General features: G+C 37.7%; 1 long non-coding RNA gene across 1 annotated transcript in view; it reads right to left on the reverse strand.

Annotated features, from left to right (window-relative positions):
• Positions 1-674: 674 nt before the first annotated feature.
• LOC145717336 (uncharacterized) overlaps positions 675-20744 on the reverse strand; it is a 58528-nt gene continuing 38458 nt past the window's right edge. Inside the window, exons 2-3 of the long non-coding RNA XR_014140481.1 lie at positions 2005-2342; positions 675-750 (exon numbers count right to left, since the gene is read on the reverse strand). This is a non-coding gene — a long non-coding RNA (uncharacterized LOC145717336). The remainder of the gene's footprint in view (positions 751-2004; positions 2343-20744) is intronic.

Genomic DNA, 20744 nt, shown 5'->3' on the forward strand with positions numbered 1-20744 from the left:
CATGACCTGAGCTGAAGGCAGACGCCTAACGACTGAGCCACCCAGGCGCCCCTCCATAAGAAATTATAATTCAGATGAAGTAAACAAACCACTATATATAAGAAAATCATATTTATATGTAAAACCTAAATTTTATTATAATAGCAAACTCATCCAAAAATAGTCAATGTCACAATATTGAACATGAATTAAGTGATGACTTTGTAACGCTAGGAATATATATTCAGCCTGTCAATCACAAATAACTAGGATTACCTTGAGGAAAAAACAACTTTATTTTCTGCTAAGAAAAGAGAACAGGGAATTTGTAGACTTGTGGCTGGAGGTAACATCCCCATTCTTTGCACCCACATACCCTTTTATTCCTAACTGGGTATCTGATTATGGAAATGATTATTAGCAAAGTCAAACCTTTGGAAAACAGGTTTCAATGTTTTATATCATCACATGAAATTGATCCCATACTTCAAAGTAATTAAATTTAGAATGAAAATCGTTTTTGGAAATTGGATATTAATTTTTTGTTAAAGAATAACATGATTGTGTGAATCATTACACAGTAAGAAATCTTTGCCTTAAGAAACAAGCACCAAATAGATCCAAAGAAAGTTAACTTAAGATATGAGGTAAACAGGGGTGCCCTGGTGACTCAGTTAGTCAAGCGTCCAACTCTTGATCTCAGTTCAGGTCTTGATCTCAGGGTCCTGAGTTTAAGCTCCACACTGGGCTCTGCACTGGGCATGGAGCCTACTAAAAAAAAAAAAAAAAAAAAAAAAAATGAGATAAACATACTGACTTTGGTTTTTTCAGACACAACCAAGGGTGTATAAAAGGCCCAATGCACATGGTAACATTCAGACTGAAACATCAGTTCCTGCTCTTGGAATGGATCTTCTTCTCTGGGACCATGTGCTACTATGACAGTTACCTTCATATCAGGGCTGCATATATTTGGTGGCCAGAAGTGGTCATGGCTGTGGTTATCCATAGTGTTGCTATACATTAAATGTTTGTGTCTCCCCCAAATTCCTATGTTTAAATCATAACTCCCAGTGTGATGATATTAGGAGGTGGGGTGTTTGGCAGGTGATTAGTGCCCCTTATAAAAAAGACCCCAGACAGCTCCTTCACCACTTTCCTCCATGTGAGGACACAATGACAAGACAGCCAATCATCAACCAGGAAGCAGCTCTTCACCAGACACCGAATCTGCCAACACCTTGATCCTGGACTTCACAGCCTTCAGACTGTGAGAAATAAATGTTTGCTCTTTAAGCTCCCAGTCTATGATACTTTGTTATAGCTGCCTGAACAGACTAAGACAGGCAGATGGGGATAGGGCTATACATCTTGTTGTGGCAGATACTGGTCCTGTGGGTTAGAGTGAGGATCTTCCTGAGTAGCTCAGCCTGGATTCCTCTTCCTTTGATTCATTGATTCTGCTTCCAGGGTTCTTTATAAATCCATTATGACCCAATGGCAAATATATGCTAAGATACATCGAAAAATAATTTAGATTCAGCACGTCTCAACCTCAATTGACCAAAATCATCTGGTCTCTCCTACATGTTAAAAATCGTTTCTTTTATTGGGGCACCTGGGTGGCTCAGTCAGTGAAGCATCACTTGGTTTCACTTCAGGTCATAATCTCAGGGTCCTGGGATCAAACCCCACGGCTGGCTCCGCCCTCAATGCAGAGTCTGCTTGAGGATTCTCTCTCCCTCTGCCCCTCCCCTGTTCATGCTCTCTCTCTCCCTCTGTCTCTCTCTAAGATAAATAAACATTTAAAAAAGAAGAAGATAGTTTTTTTTTATTGGTAGTATTGCTATCCCTTTGCTAAAATCTTAACCAAATGGCTGTCATGTGAGAAAGTTTTATGTTTATTTTTTAATAAACTTTCCCATTGGTAATACTGTTTACTGACATTTACATTCATTTATTGCTGTCACTTGTGTGTTTATTTACGGTGTGACTTTGAGGGTATATTTGAAGTCACTACATTACCTTTGTTGCTCTTTTTAATGCAACCATTGTAAAATCCGTTCTTTTCAGGTTTCACAGGCATTCATTCACAACTTCTGCTTCCCTCCACACCTCATCACGTTAAGCTTCACAGTCAGTAAAACTACAACCCCTTTTTCTCTCAAATATTCCAAAATGCCTCAGGCTGTTGGATTTTTCTGCCTCCCCAGAGCAGGGCAGCATCATTCAAGTTGTACGGCTGAATGATTCGCATGTGGATGGCTCCTCCTCTTCAGTTAACAAGAAGAACATTGGAAGCCTTATCCCTCATGTCGTGTCCACAGGCAGGTGGGCTGTCTGTCCTTCGTGTCTGGGAGAATCTGTAAGAACAGACTTGTGGTTACCATTTTGGAAACCAGGTCTAAGCAAATTCTGGACCACTGCTCTCTCACTTTTATCAGAAGCAGGTAAATTTTGTATTTCCAACGTCTCTTTCAAAGACATGACAATTACATACTTTTCTCACTAATTTTGGCTTTCTCCTTAAACCTAATACAAGAATCTGAAATGCCAATTTCCCTGGGCTGTATTTGAAATGTACCTTTATAATCACATATATGATTTTGATTAATTTTCATAGACCATCAAAGTACATTGGGAATTGAAAACACATATCCAATTAGAAAGTGACAATTCAGCGATGTCTATTAAACTAGAAAATTTCTTGCCTTCAACTATGCAAAATCTTTTTTAAAAAACATTCTTTAGCATTTCAATATGAAAAGTTAAATCATCTACTTAATTATTCTTTTGGGATTGTAAGGACAGTAAGTCCCTGTCCTTGAACAATTAAATGTCCTTCCAAAATATCCACAGGCCCATGCTAAGAGATAAACTAATTCCTTGAAAGACACAAATTACCAAAACTCACACAAAGAGAAATAGATAATTTTAATAGTCCTATATCTTTTAAAGAAATTGAGTCAAGAATTATTAATCGTTCATAAAAGAAACCACTATGCCAGATGTTTTACTGGTAAACCTAGCAAAAAAATTAAGAAAGAAATTACACCACTTGTCTACAATATATTCCAAAAAATGTAAGCAGAAGAAGCACTTCCTAACTTATTCTAAAATACCAGCATTATCTTAATACCTAAATCAGATAAAGATATTTTAAGAAAGGGAAATTAAAAAGTAATTTCTTGGGGCACCTGGATGGCTCATTTGATTAAGCATCTGTCTCTTGATTTCAGCTCAGGTCATGATCACAGGGTTGTAAGATTGAGCCCCAGGTCAGACTCCATGCTAAGCATGGAGCCTGCTTAAGATTCCCTCTCTCCCTCTTCTTCTGTGCCCCCCAACATGTGCTCTCTCTCTCTAAAAATAAAATAAAATAAAATAAAAAGCAATTTATTTCATGAACCTAGATACAAAAAATCTTCCCAAAAGAGTTAGCAAGTCAATTACAACAATGTGTGAAAAGGCTACATATTGTATGATTCCAATTTTATAACATTCGGAAAAGACACAACTAGACACATGGTAAAAAGATCAGTGGTTTCAAGTGGAGGGGAAGGAAGAGAATGAGCAAATCACAGGGAGTTCTCTTAGGGAGAGAAACTATTCTGCATGATATTGTATTGGCAAATACATAAACTGTTCATTTGTCCAGATCCATATAGGTTCACAGCACAAACAGTGAATCTTAACTTATGCAATTTTTTAAAAAGTGTTTTAGAACAGAGGATTCCAGAATGGAATCCAGAATATAACAAAATCACCTAACTGTATTACAAGTACATGAAATATTCTCACTGAAGAAAGTAGGCAAAAAATGTTGCTGACTTAAGTAACTTTGGAAATGAGTGGAGTATGTAAGACCAAAGGCAAAAGAAACTATACATCAACCAATTAATCAATTCCATTCAAGCCAGTTCATAGACTCAGAGCTCCTTGAATGAATAGAAGGTAGGTCCCTTGAGGAAGGTCCCTGCTACATTGCCCCAACATTAGGCTGTTTAAGTTTTCCCTTCAGCCTTCCTCTAAGGGACCCATGACAATTTACTGGTGACAGTAACAACTGACTAATGAAAAGTGACAATTTTAGTGACAGTGCACCGAGGAAGGGAAAAGTACCAGAATTTTCAGGGATTACCCAACTCTGGCTCTAAAGTGACACTAACTTTTTAGAGTCCCAAAATACCTTTATGGTCCACTCAAATGATTAATGGAGCTTTGGCTTAGGTCTATCTCATAATGGGCTCAGTAAATCCATGAATCCTCCCTGTGAGTATGCATTGTTAGCAAAGATATATTTATAACTGGCAGAATCTGCACATTGAGTCCCTGCAGTGAAGTCTATTATGGTAAAAAAAAAAAAAAAAGAACAAAACCACTAACCACTAGAGCTTCCCCTTCATACCAAAATAGTAGATCAAAAACAATAGTTTATTTCTGGAAAGATTAAGTATATTATTGCTACCTGTAATAATTTCCCAAGGTTGATGTAACAAAGCACCATACATTTGGTAGCTTAAAGCAACAGAAATTTATTCTCTCATAGTTCTCAAGACCAAAAATTCAAAATTAAAGTGTTTGTGGGATCATGCTCTTTCTGAAGGCTCTAGAGGAGAATCCTTTCTTGTCTCCTCCTAGCTTCTGATGGTTGCTGGCAATCATTGGTTTTCCTTGTCTTGGCATGTCACATCACTTGACACATCACTCCAATTTCTGCCTCCATTGATATCTGATCTTACCCTGTGTGTCCCTGTGTCCTCATATGGCTTTCTTATAAGAACACCAGTGATTGGATTTAAGGTCTACCCTAATTGAGTATGACCTCATCTTAACTTGATAACATCTACAAAGACTCTATTTCCAAATCAGGTCACATTCACTGTTACTAGGGGTTAAGACTTCAACATATTTGTTGAGGAGACATGATTGAAGCCACAACACTATCATTAAAGTTTGTAAAGTTTCAGGGGTTGTGATTTCATATCTTTATTCAATTTGCCTCTACAAAATGTAGATAGATTCAGAGGAATGAAAATGAGTAATCATAAATTTAATCCAGTGGTGACTTCAAATGTGGGTTTTATTTCAGATATTGTTTCTTTGCTGAAGCAAATGTACATACCCTCTAGAATATGGTTTGCACTTCTTGTGATCTGGTAAAGACTTTTTACTCTATCCCTGTAAATAGAGAACAGCAGAATCAGTTTGCTTTCAGCAGGCAGGACCAGTAATGCTCTTGAACTACCCCACTTCAAAAATATGCTAATTCTTCAGCCCTCAGGCACAAATAAGTCTGCAGAGACGCTGACTCTGCATTCCAAAGGACATCACGTTAGTCCACTATATAGATAATACATGGTGACTAGATCCAGGAAACAGGAATTAGCAACTACTCTGAACATCTTGCTAGGACCCATGAGTGACAGAGTATGGGAAATAAAACCTACAAAAATTTAGGGGCCTCTCGCCTCAGTGAAATTTCTAGGGGTCCAGTGATGGAAGAACAAGTGTTACATTGTCACTAAGCAAGAAACACAATACTTCGTGACCTCTTTGGATTTTTATGGCAACATATTCCTCACTTGGACATGCTACCTGTTATCCATTAGGAAAGTAATAAAATAGCTGCCCAGTTTGAGTGACTTAAGAGCAAGAGGAAATTCCAAGATGGTCATGTGCTGTTGTACATACTGCTCTGCTGCTTGGTCTTTATGAAGCAGCAGATTCACTGGTGCTTAAAGTGTCTATGGAAGATAAGGATGGTATTTGGAGGCTTTTACAGGTCTGTATATGTGAATCACAACACAGGATTTTTAAGATTTTGGAGCAAATTTATGCCATCCTCTGTGGATTTATACTATCCTTTGAAGAAATAACTTCTAGCTCATGACTGAGCTCTTGACCATGGGACACCAAGTTACCATGTGACTTGAACCGCCCATTATGACCTAGATATTGTCTGGCTTTCTAAGCCACAAATTTGAGTATACGCAGCAACTCTTCCATCATCAGACAAAAGTAGTATATATGAGCTTGGGTTTGAGGAAGTCCAGAAAGCACAAATAAATTACAGAGGTAAGTGGATCAGATTCCATGGCTTCTACCCTGCTGAGTTGTCTCTCTCAACACACATCTATGGATTTATGCCATTTTCCCAGGAAGAAAAAAATTAGTCCTGGCTTATAGATGGTTTTGTCAATAAAGTGACATCACCTAATAAAAGTGGATGGTTGCAGCCCAAATCAGACATGGCCCTAGAGAATAGAGGTGAAGGAAAATTCTCAATTTTTTTCAATCATAATGCCCAGATCAATCTATCTCTCAAAACTTAAGTCTATGTACTGGTGCATGATACATTTAGAGCTAATATTCCTGAAGAAGAAATTAATAGTAATGACCTCTATCAAATTCAACCTCAAAAAGATCTATTCTATGTTCCTATGAACTTGAAGGCAAATAAGATTGTCAAAGTTTTCCTGTCTGCAAATAAATGTGTATACTCTGGTGCAGGTATAGGATAATAACTAGACAACTTCTTGAAGGAACAGAGGAGGGGAAACTATATAAGCAACAAAGTGGTATTATTTTTGAGAGAACATAGCAATACAAAAACCATAGAGTAAAATGTGTTGGAGTGGGTGGTAGTTTATACAGAAAATATATTATTTGCTCCTAAGATTTATATAGATAACATCCCAGCTGTGTTGATTAAATCTGCATATAAGATGAAGGGTATTATTAGCAAAATCATCGGAGGAAAAAGGCATTTGCCTTCTCCACGTGATGTCATGCAGCATGGTTACAAAGGTTAAATTCAGCATCAGTGGGAGCAAGGTCATTGAATTCAGCATTTTTCTTTTTTCATGTAAAGCTCATCAACTTGGGAAGATCTAAACATAACAAGAAAACGACCTCAACTTTAATGCATATATGGAGTCTTTTTTATTTAAAGAAAGGTGATTAATGAGTTGTTATTTTGGGGGTTTTTTGTTTGTTTGTTTTAATTTTAGAAAGAGAGAGTGCGTGCGCTCGAGCAGGGGAAAGGAGCAGAGGGAGAGAATTTCCAGCAGACTCCACAGTGAGCAGGGAGCCCGACACGGGACTCAATCCCATGACCCTGAGATCATGACCTGAGCCAAAACCAAAAGTCAGATGTTTAACCAACTGAGCCCCCCAAGCATCCGGTAATTAATGAGATTTTTAAATACAAATTTGGTCTAAATGAGGATTTCAGGAGCACCTGCAGTTTACCACAACTACCCTGAGGCTGCACAAAAGACTGTTAGTATTTATGTATTGTTTTTACTTGCTACAACTTACTCTTCTCTCGGGCTAAAAACTTAAATCCTGACAATATACTACTGCAGCAACTATGATAGAGATAGAGATCTGGGCTCTGGACATGGTTATGCCTGTGGCTTTGGTGCCTTTGGAATCTTGGGCTGCGCTGTACACGTGGCTGGGATAGGTGGGGATTTGGCCGCTGACACCGAATTGTTACTTGACCCCGGGCATCAACTGAATAAGAGCTGCTGTTGAATCCATCCTCTTGTGTGACAGCAATTCTGTCCCACAGCATCTTTTTATTGCACCTGTTTTACTCAATTTGAATTGTTAATAATCCAATCTAATCCTAGGCAACCAGAATAGATTATTAAATTGATGGCATATCCATATCCATGTCCTAGATTAACTACATTTTTCTCTTTCAACCTGATGCTTTTTTCATGACTATATACCAGGTAAATTACAATTCGTCGTATTTCATGAGTAGGAAACTCTAGGTTCATTTTTTTCATTAAATGTACTCTGGCCTGGCCAATGCTGTTATTTTTTTTTAACTCATTACTTATTCACTTGTTCAATAAAATAATTAAAATAATTATGTATCAATTAAGTAATTGATACCTAAGACTCCCCATTAAGTCTTAGTGTTACAAATATGAAAAGATGTGTTGAGTTGGAAAACAAGTACATAAACAAGCATGTATACTACAAATGACAGATAATATAATGGTCAAGTGGAAATATGGAGGGGAAGTCTCATATCTGCACCCAAAAAAGAAAGATCCCAGAGCAAAGAGAAGGAACAAATATATTCTCATTAAAGTTTACATTTGAATTAATTCTTGATAGAGGAGAGCTATATAAAGGAGACAAAGTGTACACCAAGCAGGGCAAACAGAATGTGCGCAGACATAGAAAAAGTATTGAATTGCAGAGCTATAAATTTATGTTATCCCTAGAGAGTAAAGGAACAAAAGCAAGTGGCAAAAAATTACGCCCTCGACAGTAAGGGAAACCCGAACATCAAGGCCATATATATTTTGTTTTAGGTACACTAGATACTGTGATATTTTCCCCTACAGACTTATGTTTTATAAAAATCATTATGGCAGCTAACTGAAAGTTGGCTGAGGAGTATGACCGTAGACCCCAAGACCATTCAAGAGGCTATTCAAGCAGGTCTTAATTCAAGAGGTCTTACTGTAAAGAAGCAGCAACTAAGATTCTAAATAAAGCCTAGACCAAATAGGCATTTAAGGAATTTTAAAGGTTTTGTTTAGGGGCGCCTGGGTGGCTCAGTTGGTTAAGCTTCTGCCTTTGGCTCAGGTCATGATCCTAGCATTCTGGGATCAAGCTATGCATCGAGCTCCCTACTCAGTGAGGAGCCAGCTTTTCCCTCTCCCTCTGCCCCCATCCCACTCTCGCTTTCTCTCAAATAAGTAAATAAAATCTTTTTAAAAATCAAGTTTTGTTTATATGGTGTGAAAGTGAAGGGTAATAAGGAACAAAAAGCAGTGCACAATGAGCTCCAGATAGAAGGTTCAGCAATTAATGTATTGTGAAGCTAATAGCAGATGTTCATGGGGCTGAGAGCACTTGGAAGACCACCAAAGTGGAGATCTGAAAGCTCAGTTGAGTTCAGATATACGTTGGTGTTATCTATAGGAGGCTCAAGTGAAACTATTTAGTGGCAGTGTGTTGTAAAAATCTGGAACTCAAGAGACAACTGAGTTTGAGATTTCAAAACAGTTGGATAAAGGTGGTAATAACTTGAGAAATAAAGTATCCCACTATTCAGTAGTGAGCAGAAGAAAAGGATTGTAATACAGATAAGCAGCAGGCAAAAGGGAAAAAGTGGAAGGAAGGAGTTGTATGGGGGAAATCAAAGACACATACACTTTCTAGGAGGGCATTGTCAGAGATCACCCTTTCATTCAAACATTTATTCTTTCACCAAGTATTTCTAGAGTAGTGACATAAATTTTGACACCAACCTAGACCCTGGCAATTAAACAGTCAGTGAGATGGGCATGGTCTCTGTCCTCATGGAAATTATAATCAAGAGGGGATAATACCATATCATAAAGGCAATTACAATAAAAGAGGCTTTAGTGATCACTTAGAGAAAAGTCTCTCCAGTCCATGTCTGGGAATGGATCCCAAACTCCATCCATAATAGTTACCAAAGAAGCAGACATTTTAAATATGATCCCCATGCTCTGCTTAAGGTTGATAGGTCGAAATCTGGCCACTTGAACATGTTGAACCAGAAAACTCCCAGGATTTGCAAACAGGGGCTGATTTTTTTTCTACTTGATGGGACTCTAAGGACTAACACTAGGGATCTAGAGGCAGCTATGTTTTACTCCTTGCAGGAGTGCCCATTTACAGCTCATTATAAGGTACCTACTTAAGTAATCAGCTGACTAATTCCTTACATGTTCTACTCAGAGACAGTTCATGGAAAATCTTGTTTAACTTTTGCAGGCTGGCATCTCAGAAGCTGATCTGTTGTCAAGTCTAAATAGGCTCATCATCCCAACAAAACTGGGTGAGTGAACTTCAAAACCATCATCACTCTTTAAATCTACACATTGACCTTGAATTCTGTGCTATGTTATTTCATTATTTGCTTATTTACCTCAGCATTACAGAATCCCGAGTGGCTCTGCTTTGCATGGAAGTGGATAGAGATGTCATTATGATTGAGACATCATGCAGAATCTATAAGCCATGAGAGTAAATTGTAACAGGAAGCTTAAAATTTTCTGATAGTTTGAAAATCTAGCACCATCAGGCACCAGAGGGGAGATGTTTGCTAACATGGTGGTAGTGATGACAAGTTGGAAATGGTCTGTGAAGGAAATCTCAATAACATACAACAACATGGAGGAAAATTTCTGGCTTGGTGGCTAAAGGCAGTGGCAAAAGTTAGGCTTTAACTAGATTGAAAGGAAATGTTAGAGATGGGCAGAACACTGGATTTTTTTTAGTCCCATTAAACAGCCTTAAAATCCTAAATACTTGTGGAAGTAAATGACATTTCGTTCCTGAGCAGAGAGATTTTATTCCAGTTCCCCGTATGGGCTAAAGAGCACTGCAAAGAGATCAGCAGATCTGTAGCTCCAAAAAGAACAGCTGAAAACTTAGTTAAAACATTGAGTATTTACCTGTATGTATATTTATTTATATATATCTTATGTATTTTATATGTATATATTCAGAGAGAAAGAGAGAGGAAGAGAGGGAGAAATCCATATGCTGGATAATTTAGCATATGGTTATCTGGCTGGGAGAGCAGTAGAGAACTGATGTCTTGTGTTGGGTGGGTGGAATTAAGAGAAGGTCAGGGGCTAACCAAAAGGTGAGAAGTAAAAAAAATAGAAACTGAACTGAAAAAAAATGCCCAGAATGAAGAACATATCATTTATATACTTATATTTATGTATGTGATATATAATAGAGATTCTATCTATTGACTTATAGCACATCCATAATACATACCAGGATAAAAAGGCAAGGTCCCAGTATGTATGGTAGGATTCCCCTTTGTTTGACCACAAACTTCAAACCCTATGTGTGCATAACTATGAGTAAAGACAAAATTGCATATGTCTGTAAGAAGGAGGAAAATGTAATGGAAGGTCACCTGGCGGGGAGGGTATGTGTGGGCAGGAGGATGGAAGATAATTAACTTGATCATTATACATATTTGTATTGCTTCATTTATTATTACAAGCATATATTATCTTGTGAATAAAGATGACATCAAATAAACAAAACATTTAAAAACCAAAAGCATGCTTAAGGTAATAAAAACCCAAATCATGCATCCATAGAATTGGAAGAAGCTTTAGAGAGCATGACTTTTTTTTAACTCTTGCTTGGTTTGCAATTTATTTGTCAGTGTTTACTACAGATGATTTTAACATTTATTTATAAGCAGTTGGCTTTCTATCTTTAATTAATTTACTTGTATTTGGTCTACCTTGTTTACATATTGTGAAGAGAAAGGGCTACTTGCTCACAGCTCTCTAAGCAAGTCTTAGCATATAATAGTCACAACACCCAAACAAATGAAGTAAACGGGATGTAATGATAATGCAAGCACAAATTTTTAACAAACATACTAGACTTTAATCCCAGAGAGAGATTTCTTGCCTTTATTAGCACTTAATTCTACCATGTCACAATGCCATATAATGAGGCCCAAGATTATCTTAGGAGACATAATACAATAATTTGAATTTATATACAGCTGCCCAGAAATAGAATGGGATGCTGTGTAAAGCCCCCCAAGGAGCAGCCAGCTGTTATTAGTCAGGTGAGATGACAGTTTTATTTACTGACTACAACACAATTCCATATTCTGGAGCCCTAATGACCAGATTGATACATGCTTTATTAGCTTTTTCTATAAACTCTGATGGAGACAAAACCTGGACTACAGAGAAAAGTTCTGGACAGCAAGTGGGGAAAGAAACCCCTGGGATCTTCAGCTAACCTAAACCTTCCATGATATTCCTTGGACAGGTGGAAGAAGGAGGTGAACTACCTCAACAGCTATTGAAAATAGATGCTAGGCATCTGAGTGCATGCTAGGTGCTTTGTGTCAAAGGTCTTTACGGATAACTCTTGGTAGAATATCTTTTTTTTTTTTTAAGATTTTATTTATTTATTTATTTGAGAGAGAGAATGAGATAGAGCATGAGAGAGGGGAGGGTCAGAGGGAGAAGCAGACTCCCTGCTGAGCAGGGAGCCCCATGCGGGACTCGATCCTGGGACTCCAGGATCATGACCTGAGCCGAAGGCAGTTGCTTAACCAACTGAGCCACCCAGGCGCCCCGGTAGAATATCTTTACTATAGAAAATAGTTGGGGAACTACTTAAAGAGACTCTGGCTGCTATAATAAGCAATAGTCAATTTAAAAAACATTCTTGACCTAAATAACACAACATTCCTCACATTTTGAATGAATTGAGCATTCATTCATTTGGGGGCACAAATATACATTGAATGGGGTCCATGTGCATGGTCTCCATAGTTTCATGGGCTATGTGCATGGTCTATGTGCATTAGTATCTACAATTATCCTCATGGGCTATGTGCATGGTCTATGTGCATTAGTATCTACAATTATCCTCATCACTGTATGTTGCCCTTTCTCTTGCCAAGTTTGGCTTGTCCATATACTACAAATGGCATAAACAAAGAATACTTCTATATTTTATTTTTTTTCTTTAAGAAATTAAAAAGACATGGGTAAGTCCCTGTGAAGTCAAACATAAAATCATAAAAAGGAAAATATATAGTGAAAACCTAAAAAATCCTCAAAGCCATGGGGGAAAAACACAACATGTGGGATATGGGAATTGACTTCTGGTGACCTACAACCCATTTGAACAGACAAGTTTAACACAAAATAGAAAATGTGCTTCAAAATGATACATAGCATAGCATAAAGGTAAGTGTGAAATGCAATATATTATAGATCACAAATGCCACAGTATTCAGAACTTTAGTGAGGAGCGTGATGCTTCATAGCAGGTGTGGAAGGGGGGTGTGGGGGGACCAGGAACAGAACTGCAGGAATGAGAATTATTTAGATTAAAAGAGATTTGGAACAACTGGGCAATACATGCCCACTATACTACACTGCATCACCTATGACACATTCTTGCCAAAGTATTAACTCTCAATCAAACTAAGACCTAATATCTAATGTACAATTTATATAAAATTCATGATTTAGAGAAACAAGCTAATACCATGAGTAAACAAATAAACAAATCCATATCATAGGGTATTCTATGGGGCAACTGATCTGATTTCTCCAAGTCAATAGTATCAAATGCTGATTCTGAATTCAAAGAGAATTGAAACACATAGCAAGTAAATTCAGTGTGTGGATTTATTTGAATCCTGATTTTAAAAAGAAAAACTGAAACACCCATTTTGAACAATGAGGAAAATTTGACTACTGTATTAGTTGATACAAAGGAAATACTGTTAATATTGTTAGGTGTGATAATGCTATTCTGATAAAGTAAAAAAAATACTGTTAGTATGTAGAGGGTCATATGGAAATGTACATTATGAAATATCATAATATCTGTGATTTATTTTAAAATATTTCAACAAAAAATAATCAAATATATCAAAATGTTAACAACTGTTAAAAGTAGGTGATGAATAAAAAGGTTTATATTTTTCTATTTTCCTTCTGATTACATGTCTTATAATGAAAAGTTTATAAAATATAGCAAGAGGAGAGAATGTTCATCAGTGAGACCAAATGACATGAGCAACATCTCATGGGTGAGATGTGTCATGCCTGCTCTTGGGACCACAGTTTTACTGAAGCTGAAGATTTGAGGAAAAATGTTAATGAAAGCCAAATTGGGAAAAATAGGCTGGAGTGTTGTTATTGAAGGCATTAATTATTGGATATTATAATGCCAAAAAAAGAGGGGTAGAAGAAGCAAGATGGAATTTTTTAGCAAGACTGTGTTAAAAGCAGTAAGATTTATTATTAGTGTTATTATTATCATTATTATTTTGGTTTGGTTTGGTTTGATACTCTTGGGAAGATTAAATGGGTTATGGGCTTTGTGGAATGCATCATAGAATAAAGAAATATGAGGTAGGAGAATAATTAAGGGATTGCTCTGAGAGCCCAATATGTTTTGTTGAAGCAGAGACTGTGAGAATATGAATCACAAGAAGAATGAAAAGACATAGAAGATAAGGCACCTCAAATGTGAGAGAGTGTGGGAATGGCAAATAAAAAATGGCCTTAAATTATTTTAAGATTTCAAGCCATTAGCCATAGGAGAAAAAAGGGGATGAGGTCAATTGCTTGCAGCAAGGTCTGGTGCCATTTTAATGAATCTGTTGTTAGGCAATGAAATGTGACTACCCTGCTGAACTGGGATTGAATATCAGACTTTTGGCTTTCAAAAATTCTGAGAAGCAGTTTATTCCCTTTCAAACTAATCAAACTTTATGTCAACAAGTAGAATTCAATTCTCTTATAGTCTACCCTCATTATATCATATAGATAAAATTGAGAAATATATAATCAACTATAAAAAGCAATTTTAATTTGCATATGATTGGCCAAAAACATGATAAATCCCTTCTTGGGCAATCATAATTTATTGTTCTTGGGCTTCCAAGTGTATGTGAATATTCAATTATTGTCTCCTTTGGATATTATAAAATTGTACTTACTCGAGTAACTCATTCATTTCTTCAATATTTTTGCTAGCTATTCACAATGCTTGACCCAGCACTAGGATATAGATCAAAAAGATGCATAGAGGATGATCCTGCCTTCACCCAGAGACAGATATATAAACAAATGATCGCAATTGTGTACTTTAGGTGGCAAAAGAGTAGTGGACACAGTTGGAACCAACTAAAAGAGAGATCAGTTTTTCTTGGGATGTCATGGTAAGCTTTACAGGGACCTGGCTCTTAAAAGAGGATTATTAGAGGATCCATAAGGGCATTAAGAACATTCTAGTCCATTAGCATTGACTATTTTTGTGTTTGTAGCACATTTGACAACTCAGTCCATGACTAAAGCAAGAGATAACCTCAGTTAAGGTATTAGCAAATGTTTTATGTAAGTTAAAATTTGTCAACCTATCTGTGAAGGAGATATTGTGACTGGTGTTCTGGGACACACATGTTGAGAACTCACCCCACACAAAAAGACAAGTGAGTTATCAGAACATTACTGGAATAAAGAAAAGAATTTAATAGAAATATATAAGAAATACAGTTATCCAAATTAGCCTGTGAAGTCAAAAATTCCAGTGAAATGATAGATACATGTGGATGCAGGTGCCTGGACAAAGAAAGAAAGAGAAAAGCCCACTGAAAGTATGAAACAGAATGCTTTGGAATAAATGTTTTTATCATCCAAAAATTTATATATTGAAATCCTAACCCCAAAGTGATGGTGGGGCCTTCGGGAGGTGATTAGGTCATGAGGATAGAGCCCCTCATGAATGGTATCAGTGCCCTTACAAAGAGAACCCAGAGAGCTCTTACCCCTTCTGCCATGTGAAGACATAGCAAGAAGCTGTGTATGAACCAAGAGGAAGGCTCTCACCAGGTGCCAAATCTGCTAGGGCCTTGATCTTGGACTTTTTAGCTTAGAGAACTGTGAGAAATAAATATTGTTTAAGCCACCCAGTGTATGGTATATTTGGGAAAGCAGCCCAAATGGAATAAGACATAATCAGTACCCAAAAGAGGGGGGTGAGGGGGTTGCTCCTGTAACAAATACCTATAAATGTGGAAGTGGCTTTGAAACTGGGTAATGGGTAGAGGCTGGGGAAGTTTCGAGGTATATGCTAGAAAAACCCTGCATTGATGTGAATGGACTATTACAGTCAATTCTGATATGAGCTGAGAAAGAAAAAAAGCAGAGTGGTAGAGAAAGCCTCTGTCCTCTTAGATAATACAAGCAGTCATGAACAGAATGTTGGTAGAAATGTGGGCGGTAAAGGACATTCTGAGGAGGTCTCAATCAGAAATGAGGAACATATTATTAGAAACTGGAGCAAATTTACAAACCAGCCATGAACTTGGCTGAATTGTGTTCATGTTCTAGTGGTTTGTGAAAGGTAGAACTTGCAAGAAATGAAATAGGATATTTGCTGTGTATCTCGAGTAACTCATTCACTTTCTTCAATATTTTTGCTAGCTATTCACAATGCTTGACCCAGCACTAGGATATAGATCAAAAAGATGCATAGAGGATGATCCTACTCTTTCAGACAATGGAAGAATGAACCAAAGACAATTCAGAGACTATCCGGGCTACCAGTCCTATTATAGACCCTTAGTGCAAGCACCCCAGTTGGGATGGCAGAGCTAATTCCTCTCCAGTTCAGCCATGCCAGAATGTCCCCAGTGTATTAGGAGAGAGGCCCCTGCTGCACCTGGTAGAGCCATGGGGCCAAGGTCACCAAGAGCCACGGTGCAGGAACACCAGCCTGGGAGAGCTTGGGAGGTGGGATTCCCACCCTAGTGAGTCCAAAGGGCAGAACACTGAGCCAAAGAGGATTTTCCTCAAAACTGAAGGTTTAATGTTGTTACCCCTTTCTTCTCTCCTATTTCCCCCTATTGGAATGGAAATATCTATCTTGTCTATGCCATCATTGTATTTTGGAAGCACATAACTTGTTTGGTTTCACAATTTTGCAGCTGGAGAGGAATTTGCCTCAAGATGAATAATAACTTGCATATCACTCACACCTCATTTAGATGATATTCAGATAAGCCACCCTTTAGGGATTTTAGACTTTAGGTGCTAGGATGAGTTAAGACAAACACATTTATGGTCAACTGACTTTGAATAAGTAGGTCAGGACCAGCTGATGGGAAAGAATAGGCTTAACTATTCTTTTTTTTTTAAGATTTTATTTATTTATTTGACAGAGAGATAGAGAGCACAGGTAGGTAGAGCAGCAGGCAAAGGGATAAAGAGAAGCAGGCTTTCCTCTGAGCAGGGAACCCAATGCAGGGCTTGATCCCAGGACCTTAGGATCATGACCTGAGCTGAAGGCAGACACTTAACCAACTGACCCATCCAGGCACCCCTAGGCTTAACTATTCTTAACTGGATATCCACATGCAAAAAGATGAAGCTAGACCCTATCTCATATCTCAAACCATCTCAAAAGTAACTCAAAATAGATTAAAACTTAAGTGTTAGAGCTAAAGGTACAAATCTCTTAGATGAAACATAACATGAATATAAATGTTTATGACTTTGTATTTTGGGATCTTTCTTAGATAACAACCCAAAAGCACAAGCCACAAAATAAAAAAATAAATAAATAGGCCTTCATCAAAATTAAAAACACTTTTGCTTTGAAGGACAATAACAAGAGGATGGGAAGGCAAACCATAGGATGGGAGAATATATTTGCAACTTCTATATCCTAAAAACAATTTGTAATCAGAATATTTTTAAAATTCTTGCAACTCAACAGTGAACATAACCCAATTGAGGAATGGACAAAGGAGGTCTCTGTGTGGCTCAGTCAGTTAAGCACCTGACTCTTGGTTTCAGCTCAGGTCATGGTCTCATGGGTCATGGGATCAAGCCCCACATCAGGCTCTGTGCTTTCAGGGAGTCTGCTTAAGATTCTTGCCCTCTGCCCCTCCCTCCACTCATGCATATGCGTTCACATGCTCTCTCTCTTGAAAATAAATAAATATGTAAAAAAAAAAAAAGAATGGACAAGAGATCTGAATGAACAGTTATTCAAAAAAGATGCACAAATGGTTAATAAGCATGTGAAAAGATGATCAACATTATTAGACATTAAAGGAATGCAAATAAAAATCACAATAAGAGACTACTTCACATCAAATAGATGTCTATAATCAAAATGACACACAATGACAAATGTTGGCAAGGAGGTAGAGAAACTGGAAGCCTCATACATCATTGTTGGGAATGTAAATTGGTACAACTACTTTGGAAAACAATTTGGCAGTTCCTCAAAAAGTTAATTTTAGAGTTTCTGTATAACCCACATTTCTCTTTTAAATATATACCCAAGAGAATTGAAAACATGTCCATATAAAAACTTGTACACAAGGGGGAGGAGCAAGATAGTGGAGGAGTAGGAGACCTAAATTTCATCTGGTCCCAGGAATTCAGCTAGAGAGTTATCAAACCATTCAGAATACCTATGAACTATACAGGAGATCAAAGAAAATAGCAGCAATTTTATGAACAGAAAAGCGACCACTGTCTGGAATGCAGGACATGTGGAGAAGTGGATCTGAGGCGATATTTGGGAAGATAGACAGGAGGAGGAGGGAGCCTCCATCAGCCAGCTACCGGCAAGTGATAGAGTGGCAGAGCACAAAATTGGAACTTTTAGAAGTCAGCTCTGCTGAGGGACGTCACTCCAGTGGCTAAGCAGGGGGTAGAACCCTCGCTGGGACAGTGTGGTCTCAGGACCCTTGAGGTCACAAAAAGACCAGGGGTACCTGTGTGTAGCAGAGACCCCAGGTATTGGAGCAGGGAAGCCGGCTGCAAAGACGGAGCCAAGGACTGGGGTCTCAGCTCGGGGTTGCCATAAACTGTGACCCGTGACACAGTTCTTCAAGCAGGGACACAACAAGTGGCAGATCCGGGGAGACTCCCCTTCCTCCCCCAGGAGGAGTGGCTCGGGAGTGCACCACAGGAATCTGCTGGGTTTGGAGACTCCAAACAGGGTCATGTGCCAGAGATAGAAATGCTCAGTCACAGCCAAGTGAGCATGGAGTGCGGCTGGAAACCAGGGAGACAAGAGTGATTGACTGCTTTTCTCTGGGGGCTCACTGAGGAGTGGGATCCCGAGTTCTCGGCTCCTCTGGGAACAGAGATTGGGAGGCCACCATTTTCTTTCTCATCCTTCAAAGCTGTACGGAAAGCTTTCAGGGAACAAAAGCTACTGAGAGCAAATCCAAGCAAATTACTTAGCCAGGCCCCTGGCAAGGGCAGGACAATTCCACCTTGGGCAAAGACATTTCAGAATCACTGCAACAGGCCCCTCCCCCAGAAGATCAGCAAGAACATCCAGCAAAGACCAAGTTTACCAATCAATGAGAACTTCAAAACTCCAGTGTTAGGGGAATAGAGCACATAGAATTCATGGCTTTTATTCAGATGATTCTTTAGTCTTTCAAAGTTAATTTTTTTTATTTTTTTTATTTTTCTCTTTTTCTATTTTTTTAGTTGAATTTTTCTTCTTCCCTTTTCAACCAACATCTTATCTTGTCAAATCCTTTTTAAAAATCTTTTTTAATTTTCATTTTTACAGTCATATTCTATCCCTTCATTGTATTTAACCTTATTTTATATATATGCTTTTCTTTCTTTAAAATTTTGGGTTACAGTTTCTTCTAACAGACCAAAATATAACCTAAATCTAGTGTATGACTTTTTCCTAGTCTCCCGCCTGATCACATTCTCTCTTTTTTTTAAATTTTTTTCATTCTTTTTTTCAACCAACTTATCAATTCTTTTTTTAAAATCTTTTTTAATTTTCATCTTTACAGTCATATTCCATCCCTTCATCATATTTACCCTTATTTTTGTACCTATATGTTTTTCTTTCTTTAAAATTTTAGGAGGCAATTTCTTCTAACAGACCAAAATACACCCAAAATCTAGTGTGTGGCTCTGTTCTATTCACCAGCCTGATCATATTTTTTTTTTCTCCTTTTTTTCCCCCTCGTTTTGGGTCTCTTCTGATTTGTTTAGTGTATATTTTTCTGGGATTGTTGTTGCCCTTTCAGCATTTTGTTCTCTCATTCATCTATTCTCCTCTGGACAAAATGAAAAAACAGAAAAACTCACCTCAAAAAAAAGAACAAGAGGCAGTACCGACTGCCAGGGACCTAATCAAAACAGACATCAGTAAGATGTTGGAACTAGAGTTCAGAATGACGATTATAAAGATACTAGCTGGGCTTGAAAGAAAGCATAGAAGATACTAGAGAATCCCTTTCTGGAGAAATGAAAGAACTAAAATCTAACCAAGTTGAACTCAAAAAGGCTATTAATGAGATGCAATAAAAAATGGAGGCTCTAACTGCTACGATAAATGAGGCAGAAGAGAAAATTAGTGATATAGAAGACCAAATGATGGAGAATTAAGAATCTGAAAAAAAGGGAGATAGACAACTACTGGATCACAAAGGGAAAATTAGAGAGATAAGTGATACCATAAAGCGGAACATTAGAATAATTGGGATCCCAGAAGAAGAAGAAAGAGAGAGACGGGCAGAAGGTATATTGGAGCAAATTATAGCAGAGAACTTCCCTAACTGGGGAAGGAAACAGCATCAAAATCCAGGAGGCACAGAGAACACCCCTCAAAATCAATAAAAATAGGTCAACACCCCAACATTTAATAGTAAAACTCACAAGTCTCAGATACAAAGAGAAAATCTTGAAAGCAACTGTGGACAAGAGGTCTGTAACCTACAATGGTAGAAACATTAGATTGGCAGCAGACCTATCCACAGAGACCTGGCAGAAAAGACTGACATAATATACTCAGAGAAATAAATGAGAAAAATATGCAGCCAAGAATACAATGTCCAGCTAGGCTGTCATTGAAAATAGAAGGAGAGATAAAAAGCTTCCAGGACAAACAAAAACTAAAAGAATTTGCAAACATCAAACCAGTCCTACAAGAAATATTGAAAGGGGTCCTCTAAGCAAAGAAAGAGCCTAAAAGTAACACAGACCAGAAAGGAACAGAGACAATATACAATAACAGTCACATTACAGGCAATGCATTGGCATTAAATTCATATCTTTCAATAGTTACCCTGAATGTAAATGGGCTAAATGCTCTAATCAAAAGACACAGGGTATCAGATTGGATAAAAAAATAAGACCCATCAATATGCTGTCTGCAAGAGACACATTTTAGACCCAAAGACA

Source organism: Leptonychotes weddellii, chromosome 1 (assembly GCF_054177405.1).
Source record: "Leptonychotes weddellii isolate Sample4059 chromosome 1, ASM5417740v2, whole genome shotgun sequence".
In the NCBI taxonomy this organism is placed as follows: Eukaryota; Metazoa; Chordata; class Mammalia; order Carnivora; family Phocidae; genus Leptonychotes; species Leptonychotes weddellii.